We start from the raw sequence: 16,111 nt of genomic DNA, 5'->3' as shown, positions 1-16,111 counted from the left end.
ATTACAGGGAAAGAAAACTGAAAACAACACAAATACATGGAGGCTAAACAGTGCGCTATTAAATAACCAAGAGATCCCTGAAGAAATCAAACAAGAAATTAAAAAATACATAGACAAAGGACAACGAAAACATGATGACCCTAAACCTATGGGACACAGCAAAAGAGGTTCTAAGTGCGAAGTTTATAGCAATTCAATCTCACCTCAAGAAGCAAGAAAAACCTCAAATAAACAACCTAACTCTACACTTAAAACAACTAGAGAAAGAAGAACAAAGAAAACCCAAAGTCAGTAGAAGGAAAGAAATCATAAAGATCAGAGCAGAAATAACTGAAATAGAAATGAAGAAAATAATAGCAGAGATCAATAAAAATAAAAGCTCATTGTTTGAGAAGGTAAACAAAATTGATAAACCATTAGCCAGACTCATCAAGAAAAAAAGGGAGAGGATGAAATTCAATAAAATTAGAAATGAAAAAGGAAAAATCACAACTGACAGCACAGAAATACAAAGGATTTAAGAGACTACTACAAACAACTATATGACAATAAAATGGACAACCTGGAAGAAATGGACTTCTTGGAAAAGTAAAAATTTCCAAGACTGAACCAGGAAGAATTAGAAAACATAAACAGACCTATCACAAGTAATGAAATTGAAACTGTAATAAAAAATATTCCAACAAAAAAGAGCCCAGGATCAGATGGCTTCACAGGCAAATTCTATCAAACATTCAGAGCAGAGATAAGACTGATCCTTCTCAAACTCCTCCAAAAATTGCAGAGTGAGAAACACTCCCAAATTCATTCTATGAAGCCACAATCACCTTGATACCAAAACCAGAAAAAGAAATCAGAAGAAAAGAAAATTACAGACCAATATCACTGATGAACATAGTTGCAAAAATCCTGAACAAAATACTAGCAAACAGAATCCAACAACACAATAAAAGGATCATACACCATGAACAAGTGGAATTTATCCCAGGGCTGCAAGCATTCTTCAATATACACAAACCAATCAATGTGATACACCACGTTAACAAACTAAGGAAAGAAAACCATATGATCATCTCAATAGATGCAGAAAAATTTTTTGACAAAATTCAACACCCATTTACAATAAAAATTCTCCAGAAAATGGGCATAGGGCATAGAGGGAGCCTAACTCATAATAAAGGCCATATACAACAAACCCAAAGCAAGCATCATACTCAATGGTGAAAAATTGAAAGGATTTCCACTAAGATCAGGAACAAGACAAGGATGTCCACTCCCGCCACTCGTATTCAACATAGTTTTGGAAGCCCTAGCCATGGCATTCAGAGAAGAAAAAGAAATAAAAGGAATCTAAATTGGAAAAGTAGAAGTAAAACCCTCACTGTTTGTAGATGACATGATACTATACATAGAGAATCCTAAAGATGCTACCAGAAAACTACTAGAGCTAATCAATGAATGTGGTAAGGTTGCAGGATACAAAATTAATGCACAGAAATCTCTGGCATTCCTATTCACCAACAATGAAAAATCAGAAAGGGAAATTAAGGAAACACTCCCATTTACCATAGAAACATAAAGAATAAAATACCTAAGAATAAACCTGCCAATGGAGGCAAAAGACTTGTACTCAGAAAACTATAAAACACTGATGAAAGAAATGAAAGATGACATAAACAGATGGAGAAATATACCATGTTCTTGGATTGGAAGAATCAATATTGTGAAAATGACTATACTTCCCAAAGCAATCTACAGAATCAATGCAATCCCTATCAGATGACCAATGGCATTTTTCACAGAACTAGAACAAAAAATTTCATAATTTGTATGGAAACACAAAAAACCTCAAATAACCAAAGCAATCTTGGTAAAGAAAACGGAGTTGGAAGGAATCAGGCTCCCCGACTTGAAACTATGTCACAAAGCTACAGTAATCAAGACAATATGGTACTGGCACAAAAACAGGAATATATATATCAGTGGTACAGGATAGAAAGTGCAGAGAAAAACCCACACACATATGGGCATCTAATTTATGACAAAGGACGCAAAAACATACAATGGAGAAAAGACAGCCTCTTCAATATGTGGTGCTGGGAAAACCGGACAGCTACATGTAAAAGAATGAAATTAGAACACTCTCTAACACCATACACAAAAATAAACTCCGAATGGATTAAAGAGTTAAATGTAAGACCAGACACTATAAAACTCTTAGAGGAAAACATAGGATAAACACTCTATGACATAAACCAAGAAAGATCTTTTTTGATCCACCCCCTAGAGTAATGGAAATAAAAAGAAAAATAAACAAATGGGACTTAATTAAACTTTAAAGCTTTTGCACAGCAAAGGAAACCATAAACAAGACAAAAAGACAACCCTCAGAATGGGAGAAAATATTTTCCAATGAAACAACAGACAAAGAATTAATCTCCAAAATATACAAACAGCTCATGGAGCACAATATCAAAAAAACAAACAATGCAGTAAAAAATGGACAGAAGACCTAAGTAGCCATTTCACCAAAGAAGACAGACAGATGGCCAAGAGGCACATGAAAAGATGCTCAACACCACTAATCATTAGAGAAATGTAAATCAAAACCACAGTGAGGTATCTCCTCACACAGGTCAGAATGACCATTATCAAAAAATGTAGAAACAATAAATGCTGGAAAGGGTGTGGTGAAAAAGGAACCCTCCTGCACTGTTGGTGGGAATGTAAATTGATACAACCACTATGGAAAACAGTATGGAGGATTCTTAAAAAACTAAAAATAGAACTACCATATGACCCAGCAGTCTCACTACTGGGCATATACACTTATAAAACCATAATTCAAAAAGAGACAGGTACCACAATGTTCATTGCAGCACTATTTACAATAGCCAGGACATGGAACCAACCTAAATGTCCATTGACAGGTGAATGGATAAAGAAGATATGGAACATATATACAATGGAATATTACTCAGCCATAAAAAGAAACGAAATTGAGTTATTTGTATTGAGGTGGATGGGCCTAGAGTCTGTCATACTGAGTGAAATAAGTCAGAAAGAGAAAAACAAATACCATATGCTAATTCCATATATATGTGGAATGTAAAAAAAAAATAAAAGGTACTGATGAACCTAGTTGCAGGGTAGGAATAAAGATATAAACATAGAGAATGGACTTGAGGACACAGGGTGGGAGGGGGAAGCTGGGGCGAAGTGAGAGTAGCATCAACATTTATACACTACCAAATGTAAAACAGATAGTGGGGAGCAGCAGTGCAGCACAGGGAGATCAGCTCGGTGCTTCACGCTCACCTAGAGGGGTGGGATAGGGAGGATGGGTGGGAGGCTCAAGAGGGAGGGGAATGGGGACATATGTATGCATATGGCTGGTTCACTTTGTTTTCCAACAGAAACTAACACAGTATTGTGACACAATTATACTCCAATAAATATCTATTAAAAATATAAAATAAAAACTGTAGACAAGATTAAAAGACAAAATACAGACTTAAAACTACTTCTCAAAAAAGGACATAATTCAGGCTTCCCTGGTGGCGCAGTGGTTGAGAGTCCACCTGCAGTTGCAGGGGACACAGGTTCGTGCCCCGGTCCGGGAAGATCCCACATGCCACGGAGTGGCTGGGCCCGTGAGCCATGGCTGCTGAGCCTGCGTGTCCTGAGCCTGTGCTCCGCAACGGGAGAGGCCACAACAGTGATAGGCCCGCATACCACAAAAAAAAAAAACCAAAAAACATAATTCAAAAATGAAAAGGCAGGCCATAGATTGATGAAAATATTTGCAAAATATGTATCTAACAAAAAATGGTTAGTATAAGCATATGAGAAGATGCTCAACATCATTTATCATTGGGGAAATTCAAACCAAAACTACAATGAGATATAATTTCATACCCATTAGGATGGTTGTTATCAATGAAACAGAAAATAACAAATGTTGGCAAGAATGTGGAGAAACTGGAATGCTTGTGCATTGCTTACGGGAGTGTAAAATGGTGCAGCTGCTATGCAAAACATTATGGCAGTTCCTCTAAAATTTATAGAAGCACTTATGATTCAGCAGTTCCACTCTTAGATATATACTCAAAAGAATTGAAAGCAGGGACTTAAACAGGTATTTGTACACCCATGTTCATAGTGGCATTACTCACAATAACCAAAAGGTGGAAGCAACACAAGTGTCCATCAACCAATGAATGGGTAAACAAAATGTGGCATATACATATAATGGTATATTACTCAGTCTTAAAAATAAATTCTGATACATGCTACAACATAGATAAACTTTGAAAACATTATGGTAATTGAAATAAGCCAGACAGAAGGACAACAATTATACGATTCTACTAATATGACGTACCTAGAATAGGTAAATTCATAGAGAGAAAGTAGAATAGTGGTTACCGTGGGCTTGAGGGAGTACTGGGGAACTATTGTTTAATCAGTACAGAGCTTCTGTTTGGGATGATGAAAAAGTTCTAAAGATAATGGTAATGATTGTACAACAATGTGAATGCACTAAGTGCATTATAAATTGTAAAAATGATAAATTTTATGTTATGTGTATGTTACTACAACAAAAAAAAGCTTTATGGTAAATGAGAGAATCCAAATACAAAGGATCACATATTCTGTGATTCCATTTATATGAAATGTCCAGAATTGGCAAATACATAGATTTTTTCATCCAGAAAGTATATTAGTGTTTGCCTGGGTCAGGGGGACATAGGGGCATTGGGAGGCAACACCTAAGGGGTGCATTTCTTGGGGAGATGAAAATATTCTAAAATTGATTGTGCTGTTTTTTTGACATCTGTGGATACCCTAATAGCCCTTGAATTCTACACTTTAATAGGTGAATTGTGTGGTACATGAATTATATCTTTAAAAAGGTACTACAAAAATCAATCAATGTAATTCTTCATATTCAGAAAATAAAGGAGTAAACCCACGGGAAAAAAAAAAGCTTTTGCACAGCAAAGGAAACCACTGACAAAATGAAAAGACAGCCAATGGAATGGGAGAAAATATATGCAAATAATGATAAGGGGTTAATATCCAAAATATATAAACAGCTCATACAACTCAACAGCAGAAAATAAGACAAAACAAACAAAAAACGACTAAAAAATGGTCAGAAGACCCAAATAGACATTTTTCTAAAGAAGACATACAAATCATCAACAGGGACATGAAAAGATGCTCAACGTTGCTAATCATCAAAGAAAGGCAAATAAAAACCACAATGAGATATCACCTCACACCTGCCAGAATGGCTATCATCAAAAAGACCACAAATAACAAATGTTGGTGAGGCTTTGGAGAAAAGGGAAACCTGGTACACTGTTGGCAAGAATGTAAATTGCTGCAGCCACTGTGGAAAACAGTATGGTAGTTCCTCAAAAAACTAAAAGTAGAACTACCACATAATCCAGTAATTCCACTCCTAGGTATATAGCCAAAGAAAGCAAAAAAAAAATTAATTTGAAAATATATATGCACCCCAATGTTCATGGCACCACTATTTACAATAACCAGTACATAGAAGCAACCTAAGTGTGCATCATCAGATGAATGGATATTGATAATGAATGGATATTGATTATATATATTATATATATGTGATATATATATATATATATATATAAAATCTCACAATGGACTACTTACTATTCAGGGACAAAAAAGAATGAAACTTTGCCACTTGCAACAACATGGATAAACTTGGAGGGTATTATGCTTAGTGAAATAAGTCAGTCAGAGAAAGGCACATGCTGTATGAAATTACTTATAAGTGAAATCTAAAAAGTTCAACAAACTATTGAATATCACAAAAAAAGAAGCAGACTCACAGATATAGAGAACAAACTAGTGGTTGCCAGTGGGGAGAGGAAATGATGGAGGGACAAGATAAGGATAGGGGATTGAGAGGTACAAACTGCTATGTTTAAAATAAATAAGCTACAAGGATATATTGTACAGCACAGGGAATAGATTTTAGCATAACTATAAATGGAGCATAACCTTTAAAAATTATGTCACTGTTGCACACTTGAAACATAATATTGTAAATTAACTATACCTCAACTTAAAAAAAATAAAAAAAATTTATAACGAAAATAATATAAAATTATGCAGAAATGTCAAGGTTAAAAAACTTATACCAAGCTTCATTTCAAAATTGAAACACTGGATATTATTAACCACTCTGTAAAATATTTAATAGAAGTCCTATAAATAAAAGAAAGAAAATTGAAAATCAATACAGACGAAAAACAACATCCCAAAGCACTTCGTTAAATTCAGCAAGAAATTCATCAATTTTGATTTCTGCTTGGCAATCCAAATTGCTTAGCCTTCTAACTGTCTTCAGAATTTGTCACAACACTAAAAGAAAATGTTCTCTGAATACAGAAGGATGTCATATTAGAGTGTAAAAAAATAAACATTTTAGCTTTAGCTTCACAGTGTTGGTCATAGATCTTGCACAATCCAATATTACTTTAAGAAACACTGTTATCTTCATAAATTGCATATTGTAACAGGTTATTCAGATTAAAATGATCTATGAAGGCAGAATATGGACCCATCTTCAAGAATGAGGATCCATGAGGACCCGGTGAAGATGACATAAATAATGCATTTCAGGGAGCTCTCTTTTTTGCCTCCTCTTTTTACCTTTCTCCCTACTCTGCCTTCACAGTTTTCTCTGGCATAAGATGTAATTCTAATAACCTGGAAAAATGAACCTAAGGAAATAAGCATTTTATCTATTTCTAATAAGCACTGGCTATACAATATTTATATACATACAAATACATGGACATATCAGCATATACATATAAAACATACAACCACTCACCATATATGCTCAGATCAGCTATTTGAGAAAGGGTAATTAACATTTATATTTACTACAATGGACTAGACACTGTCACAAGCATTTTTACATTCATTTAATTTAAAAGCTTAAAAAAAACTATGAACATAGATAATTTTTTCTTTATTTACAGGTGGTGCAACTGAAGCACAGAGATAAAATAAGTGGTTAAAGGTAGAAAGATGAGAACTCCAAATAATGTACTTAAGATAGCACTGGGATTCCACAATTTTAGCTAAATGGAATGAGAGTGATGTGGGGAATACATTCTCTTCTCTTTTTCTCTCTTATCTCCAGCCTAAGCACTTGATAAAAGAAAAACTACAAATGAGACAAAACCATTGTCAGTTAATTTTTAGGTCATTATGGTATTTTGAAACTGACAATATAATCCCCCCAGTAGAAAAGTTATCAGAACAAAACACTTATCTTTGACTTTCACCTTCCTTCTAAAGAAAATAAATTAGTTTTCTACTCATTAAAATTGTGCTAAAAATATACTATTCCTGCTCTGCAAATAGGTTCATCTGTACCATTTTTCTAGAGTCCACATTTATGCATTAATATACAATATTTGTTTTTCTCTTGCATTAAGGTATGATATTTGTAACTTCCATCCACGTTTCTACAAATGACCCAATTTTGTTCCTTTTAATGGCTAATATTCCATTGTATACATGTACCACATTTTCTTTATCCATTCCTCTGTTGATGGACATTTAGGCTGCTTCCATGCCCTAGCTATTGTAAATAATGCTGCAATGAACATTGGGGTGCGTGTGAATTTTTGAATTATGGTTTTCTCAGGGTATATGCCCAGTACTGGGATTTCTGGGTCATATGGTAGTTCTATTTTTAGTTTTTTAAGGAACCTATTTTCAAGGCAGGAATAGAGATGCAGACTTAGAGAATGGCCATGTGGACACAGGGTGGAGGGGAGTTGGGATAAATTGGGAGATTGGGATTGACATATATGCACTACTACATGTAAAATAGATAGCTAGTGGGAACCTGCTGTATAAAACAGGGAGCTCAGCTCGGTGCTCTGTGGGGACCTAGATGGGTGGAATGGGGATGTGGTGGGAGGGAGGTCCAAGAGGGAGGGCATATATGTATACATATAGCTGATTCACTTTGTTGTACAGCAGAAACTAACACAACAGTGTAAAGCAACTATACCCCTATATATATATATTATTATATATATATATTATATATATTACTAATATATATATATATTATATATATTACTGTATATATATATATTACTAATTCCAAAACATTCTGTAGGCTTCTATGAGAGTCATGCCCTGTTGTCAAATGAGTGAGTCATATATGCTTATTGAATGAGTCAATAAATGAACTGATTATCTTACTTCAGAAGTTCCTCTCTTCTAGACTTACTAGAAGACACTGTTACCTTATTTCCAATAATATAGCTGCAAAAGTAAATGGCATTGACATTGATGGAAGCCACTAAAAAGAACTAGTATAAATCTTTAGTAGTTTTCAATTTCAAAAGTGTGCACTGATCAATGAAGCAGGAAGTATGTAAATCTTAGGGGAAAATGAACCAGTCACTCTTTACTAAATGGAACTGGTATTTATTGCTGGAAAATGGAGTAAAATATATAAATATTTATAAAATTCTAAGAATAACCTAATACCTAAGTACTTTAAAGTGCTATTTTATCATAAGGGAAGATGAGGGGGAAAGGAAGCATTTCATTTTGTTTTTTTCTGCAAAATCCTCAATTCACACTGAAAGGATATTCTTGACATTCTACTTCATTTTCTGAAGCCTGGCTGAAGTCCAGTGAACAGTGGTTTTAGTAACTCCATACTGATCAAACATTAAGACAAATCAAACTTCTTGAGGCATAATGTTCTGTAGCCTTGTAACTTTATATGAGAAACATCTGCTTTCAGCTCTTATCAGGGAGGTTAAAGATGGAGATTCAAGTCTGAAAGAGGTCCTTATCAAATTTACAAAATGCTAGCATATCAGTTGTGCAAAGCCCAAGTGGTCTTCACCAAGATGTCTGAATCCAAAGAGTTTGCCTGATTCTCAATTTCCCTGCGATATTCACAAGTTCACTCAAAACTGAACTCTGATCACCTTATACATAAACCTTTCCATCATGGATATTTAACATCTACTTATATAAATTAAGTGGATACATGATCTTAATGATTTTTCTAGCCCTTTATTGGTATTGTATTTATGGAGGTTTTGAGCTTGTAAAGTCAACAATGCTCCCACTGGTCTTTGAGATTTTCAGAACTCAAGGTGTTCAGCAATTTTCAAATTTTATTCATGCCAAGAGTGCCCCCAAATACATTTTCAAGAGTGGATAAAATGAACCTGATAACTCTGGCTTCTCTGTAGGTTTAATTTCTGTTTTAGAATTTAAAAGCTCAGCAGACATCTCTATATTCCTTTGAGGTTGCCATATTTGGTTTCCCTTTGACTCTATAGTGGAGGTTGTATGCATCCTCTGACTCCAAGTCTTTCCTGCCCAGGGAAAAGATGCTAGTTCCCATCAAAGTTTGTCCTGATGCCCATCTTCATACTTGTTACCTGGTATCCAGTTCCCATAATCTTTGTGTCCAGTCCCAAGGTCTTGCATTCCCTAAGAGTGAGCCTGGATTTCTGTTCCTTCCTACTTTGCTGGACTCAGCTCTTCCACCTGGACTTACAATACTTGTATTCCCTTGCCAATATGAACTTTGTGTTGTTGGTTTTTAGATCTCAACATCAGATTCCATGATCTAACAAAATTCTGGTCCTGGCACGTCCTGGTTGCCCCATCCTGTCTTTCTACTCTTTCTTCCCAACCCAAGCCTGACACTGATACTCAGCGTTTAACTCTACAAACATTTGTAAACCAGGTTTGGAGTTTGTGATGGGAATGCCTCTCTACTCCCACCCCAAGAGAGGAAAGTATTTTATTACTAACAGGCTTTAGAGTTGCCTGGCCAAGGTGATTTTAAAAAATATCAACTTTTATTGTTTCATTCTTTTAAAATTATACTCCTTTTTGCCTGCACTTGGGATCACTGATCCCACTGTTTCCTTGGTACACTACTTCTCCGTAAGAGAAATTAAGGGAGAAGATGCTAGCTAGTTTCTGACAAAAAGGGAGTATGGCAAATGGGAGAGTCCCTAACTTTTAAAGATGCAGCTTCTCAGAACTCTGAACTATTTGCGACTCAAGAGATGGGAGTGGAATTGGGTTATGTTGTCATAGTGTTTTCCTTATCATTTGACAGTACAACTATAGTTACTGATCACGTAAAATAGTTTTGAAACAGTTTCCACTTTTGCTATTATTTGATCTTTGTCTAGATCTTTTTCCACAGCCTAAAACTTGTGGGAAAATTGGAGATTTTAGAATCAGATAAGTGTCGGTTCAAATTCTGATTCAATAGCAATATTATCTGGATTATTTAACTTCTCTGAAATTTAGATTATTTATCTGAAAATGGAGATAATGTAACAAGTCCATATTTATCTGAAAATGGAGATAATGTAATAAGGCCACATGTTAGTCATGGAGTATTAAATGAGATCATATTTTATTCTTTTCTAATAAGCACTGAGTACACTTTATTTATGTACATACAAAATAATCACATAATACATACACACTCCCATATGTCCAAATGTACCTATCTGAGAAAAAAATGACAACTAACATGTCCATTTACTACTATATACCAGGTGCTAATCTTAACTTTACAGTTTATAGAACGGGAGGGAAATTAAGGAAGTGTTAAAGGTGAAAAAGTGAGAGCTATAAGGAGTGTATTTAAGACAGCACTGGGAAACTGTAGCCTTGGCTGAATGCAATAAGAGGAGCACGGAGAAAGATTCATCGTCCTCTTTACTTCTCCTCTATTTCAAACTAAAGGGCTTGGCAAAGACAAAAATATAAAATGAGGCAAAACTCACATTATGTTGCTTCAACATCCAATACTATTATTACTACATTTAGTTATTATTTATTATTATCTATAAACAATTGACTTAAATAGTTAGAGTTACTTGTTCTTTATTTTGTTTATTCTCTACCTCCTATAAAACCTGAGGAGCAAAATATTATATATTATGTTGACTATTTGCTGAATATTTGCTTTTCTAATTATGAGATCAAAATTATAATCCACGCTTCCTTCAATTTACCTTTTTCTTATTTAGCAGTCATACACCTGTAACATCTTGCTAGTCAAGCATTTTTAAAGACTAATTTTCTCAATGCTTGCAATATGCACAGTAAAATATACAGCATCTTCCTTAACCTCCTACTTTATAGGAAGCTTGATTATTTTAGCAGAACCTTCTTATTATGGCCTAATTTTGTTAAATTCTGGCATTATAATTAATCACTGCATCATATCCCTTATGATAGGAAAACATGAGATAATAAGATGATCAAGAGAGGGGCAACAAATAAGTTTAGAGACTGGAGTCTTGCATGTAGCAGACTTTGAATGCCCCCTGTGAGGCCCTCTCTCTAGTTCTCTAGTTCTTTTTTCTTAACATTCAGCTTTACTTGGTTTCCTCTCACTTTTCTAACATAAAACAAAAGTGAGTTATCCCTTATTTATCTCTGTGGTATAATTATTCAACCAAAAATTCTACACATACTTTAAATCCAACAAAATACTTATGAATTTTATAAAATCAGCAGATTTATAAACCTTAAAAAAAATTCTGTCACCTTTGGGATTTTTTCAATAGCAATTAAAATTTTAGCAAATAGTTCTTGGTATAAAATAGCACTGTGTAAATATTCTAGAAAATAAGCTGGAAGGATTACAATAATTAGAAACCTTAAATTAGGCTGGTCAGATTGAGAATTTCTAAATTATATACTTCCTAATGTAGTTACCATAATGTATTGATACTTCATTTTATCCTAAACAAGGGTAATATTCTCTTTATTTGTCCTTCCCTCTCTCTGGCCATATCATTACTCTGGCTTCAGCACATATTGTGTTTCCTGGTCTGGATCCCCCATTTTCAACCTCCATAAGCCTGAGTAAACATCAAAGCCACCATATACACCTATCATACCAGATACATACACACACCAGTATTGGAGATACATTAAAAATACCTGGCTCTGTTGATGGTTTCCTTTGCTGTGCAAAATATTTTAAGTTTAATCAGGTCCCATTTGTTTATTTTTTGCTTTTGTTAACATTAGGAGATAGATCCCCAAAAATATTGCTGAAATTTCTGTCAAAGAATGTTCTGCCTATGTTTTCCTCTAGGAGTTTTATAGTATCCAGCCTTACATTTAGGTCCTTAATCCGTTTTGAGTTAATTTTTGTATATGGTGTTAGAGAATGTTCTAATTTCATTCTTTTACAAGTAGCTGTCCATTTTTCCCAGCACCACTTATTGAAGAGAATATATTTTCTCCATTGTATATCCTTGCTTCCTCTGTCACAGATTAATTGACTAAAACTGTGTGAATTTACTTCGGGGTCCTCTATTATGTTCCACTGATTTATGTGTCTGTTTTTGTGCCAGTACCATATGGTTTTGATGATTGTAGCTTTGTAGTATAGTCTGAAGTCAGCTATGGAGTTGTTTCTTCCAGCTCCATTTTTCTTTCTCAAGATTGTTTTGGCTATTTGTGGTCTTTTGTGTTTCCACATAAATTTTAAAATTATTTGTTCTAGCTCTGTAAAAAATGTCACTGGTGTTTCGATAGGGATTGCATTAAATCTATAGATTGCCTGATGTAGTACGGTCCTTTTAACAATATTGATTCTTCCAATCCAAGAACACAGTATATCTTTCCATCTGTTTGTGTCACCCTCAATTTCTTTCATCTGTGTCTTATAGTTTTCCGAGTACAGGACTTTTACCTCCTTAGGTAGGTTTATTCCTAGGTATTTTATTCTTTTTGATGCGATGGTAAATGGAACTGTTTCTTTAATTTCTCTTTCTGATATTTTGTTGTTAGTGTATAGAAATGCAACAGATTTCTGTATATTAACTTTGTATCCTGTAACTTTACCAAATTCATTGATGAGCTCTAGTAGTTTTCTGGTGACATCTTTAGGTTTTTTATTTATAGTATCATGACATCTTCAAACAGTGACAGTTTTACTTCTTCTTTTCCAATTTGGATTCCTTTTATTTTCTTTTCTTCTTATGATTGTCATGTCTAGGACTTCCCAAACTATGTTTAATAAAAGTGGTGAGAGTGAACATCTTTGTCTTGTTCCTGATCTTAGAGGAAATGCTTTCATCTTTTCACCATTGAGTATAATGTATGACGTTAGCTGTTGGGTTTTCATATATGGCCTTTTTCATGTTAAGGTATGTTCCCTCCATGCCAATCTACTGAACACAGAAGATATTTGCAAATGATATGACCAATAAGGGGTTAAAATCCAACACATATAAACAGCTTATAAAACTCAACATCAAAAACGCAAACAACCTGATTAAAAATGGGCAGAAGAACTGAATAGACATTTTTCCAAAGAGGAAATGCAGATGACCAACAGGCACATGAAAAGATGCTCAATATTGCTAATCATAAGAGAAATGCAAATCAAACCCACAACAAGATATCACCTCACACAGGTCAGAATGGCTATCATCAAAAAGAAAACAAATAACAAATGTTAGCAAGGATGTGAAGAAAAGGGAACCCTCTTACACTGTTGGTGGGAAAGTAAATTGGTGCAGCCACTGTGCAGGTAAATTGGTGCAGCAGTAACCAGTTTTGAGGTTGCTCAAAAAACAAAATACAGAACTACAAAATGATCCAGCAATTCCACACCTGGGTATATATCAAAAAGAAACAAAAAGAGTAATTCAAAAAGATTCTTGCACCCCAAAGTTGCTAGCAACATTATTTACAATTGCCAAGGAATGGAAGCAACCTAAGCGTCCATCAACAGATGAATGGATAAAGATGTGGGATATGTAGACAACAGAATACTACTCAGCCATAAAAAGAATGAAATTTTGCCATTTGTAGCAACATGGATGGACTTTGAGAGCATTATGCTAAGTGAAATAAGTCAGACAGAGAAAGACAAATACTGTATAATATCACTTACATATGGAATCTAAAAAATACAACAAACTAGTGAATAAAACAAAAAAGAAGCAGACATCATAGATATAGAGAACAAACTAGTTGTTACCAATGGGCAGAGTGAACGGAGGAGCGGCAAAATTGGGATGGGGTAAAAAAAGGGTTACTGTGGTACTGTATAAAATCATATGTATGAAACTTCTGAAAACTGTAAAGCGCTATAGGATTTAAAGAATCGTACATTCAATTAAAAAAACACACCTGGCTCTGGTATCATTTTACCTTATAATTTATTGCTAAAATTTCATAAGAAAGTTCAGTTTAAGAGAATCTGTGAACCTAACTGTTTTGTTTACTTTTCAATATATATATGAAATATGGAAAGCAGAGTCTTGAGTACCTGAGAATGAGTAGATCCATTATGTAATTTAAAACTTGCTGATAATTATTTATAACTATATGAACCTTATCAGTTTAATAAAATATAGGAAAATTTGAAGTCATTCAGTATATTCCCACAGATTTTCTTTTTCTGTGAGGTGTCCTAGCTTATCTCCAGGGAAGGAGGACTTGATGTCTGTAAAATGAACTGTATTTTTAAAACTTGAATTGTTTTTGTACCCTCAGAAGATATCACATTTCTTCTTTTCTCAAAGCCAAACTGATACTTATATTTAAATCAGGGATTTCCATGTTTTGCCAGAAAAGAATCTATTTTTCATGCTCATTTAGTTGCACAGACTTAGAGCCACAAAAACATAGGACTACTTTAGCTGAAGGAAACTAACACTGAAAATCAATGATTTAGAACAAAGTGATTGTGGTTGCAGAGCTTGGTGCAATAGTGCCCAAAGTCTGGAGAATTCTCTGGTGGTCCAGTGGTTAAGACTCCATGCTATCACTGTCATGCAGGTTCAATCCCTGGTCAGGGAACTATGATCCCGCAAGCAGGGTGGCCAAAAAAAATAGTGCCCAAAGTCTGAAGGAAAAAGAGTGCTGGAAATTCAGGACAATCTGCTCTCTCTTCTGGAATTGACAGTGATAGACTCATCATGTCTCTGGTTTAGGACCAGACATTTGGCTGCCTATGCCATAAATTACATAAAAATAAACTATAATGAAGTTAAATATAATTTATAAAAACTCTTATTTTGTATAACAAAGCAAATCCCTCATACATATGTCACACTGAGGGTTTACCACTCAGAAGAGGCTTTCTAAAATATTTAACACTGGTTGTATATCATACATAATGGAACTAGTGAACATCTTTCCATAAAGGAGATACACCTAAATGAAAATATCCTCTGGATCATAATATGAAACTAAAATGTGAAACAGATTCTTTCTGAATCTGCTTATGTGTAGATCATACTATGAAAGAAGTAGAAGTCTAGATGATTAGTAAAGAAGAAAAAAAAATCTAAAAGTCACTAGTTTGTTTGAACTAAAAGTAATTGCTGTCCTCCATATTAAAAACAAAAAGCCATGCACCCTGACATTTTGCAATCTATGTGAAATTTTATGTAAAGTTACAGTTATTCAATACATAGACATGAAGCTGAATCACTCAAAATATTGCTATAATTTTAATAAGAAATTAATAAGGAGTTTGCCAAATTAGACTAACATAAGATGACTTGTATACATTTTCAAAACTCTTCCATTAAGTAGCTTGGAAAATTAAGGTGCTTACAACTAAAAACCATTGGTTATTTGGACAATAGCTAGAATACTTACATGTATTCTTTCAGAATTAGAGGGACCTCAATTAATTGACAGTGAAGAGCAAAATACCGATTAACTATGATTTAACTCACAATGCAATGCATGTTTTAACATAAATTGCTGTTTCCTTTTAACTGCCAATATAAAACTTTTACTTTATGTCATAATCCTACTCTTTAGGAAAAACTAATTATATGGTTAAAAGTTGCCTAGATTTCAGCAAGTTTATTTATTTTTGATAATAATGAATTTAGAGTACTAGGTCTATAGAATTTTTCCTTACTGAGCAATATCATGATTCACAGTTAGCTATGTCAATAGTATAAATCAACTCATAATCAAAGTTTACTCATAGAGCAGAAATACTTATATTCTGTATAAATATTGATATTTCTAAATTAAAATTATC

General features: G+C 34.1%; 1 protein-coding gene across 1 annotated transcript in view; it reads right to left on the bottom strand.

Annotated features, from left to right (window-relative positions):
* Positions 1–16,111, bottom strand: part of GUCY1A2 (guanylate cyclase 1 soluble subunit alpha 2) — a 395,366-nt gene that overhangs the window by 199,020 nt on the left and 180,235 nt on the right. The gene's annotated exons all lie outside the window — the stretch shown is intronic.

Source organism: Neophocaena asiaeorientalis, unplaced genomic scaffold, assembly GCF_003031525.2.
Source record: "Neophocaena asiaeorientalis asiaeorientalis breed wild unplaced genomic scaffold, Neophocaena_asiaeorientalis_V1.1 scaffold151, whole genome shotgun sequence".
NCBI lineage: Eukaryota > Metazoa > Chordata > Mammalia > Artiodactyla > Phocoenidae > Neophocaena > Neophocaena asiaeorientalis.
Note: the sequence above shows the minus strand (reverse complement) of the source record. Positions and strands in the feature narration are given on the sequence as shown.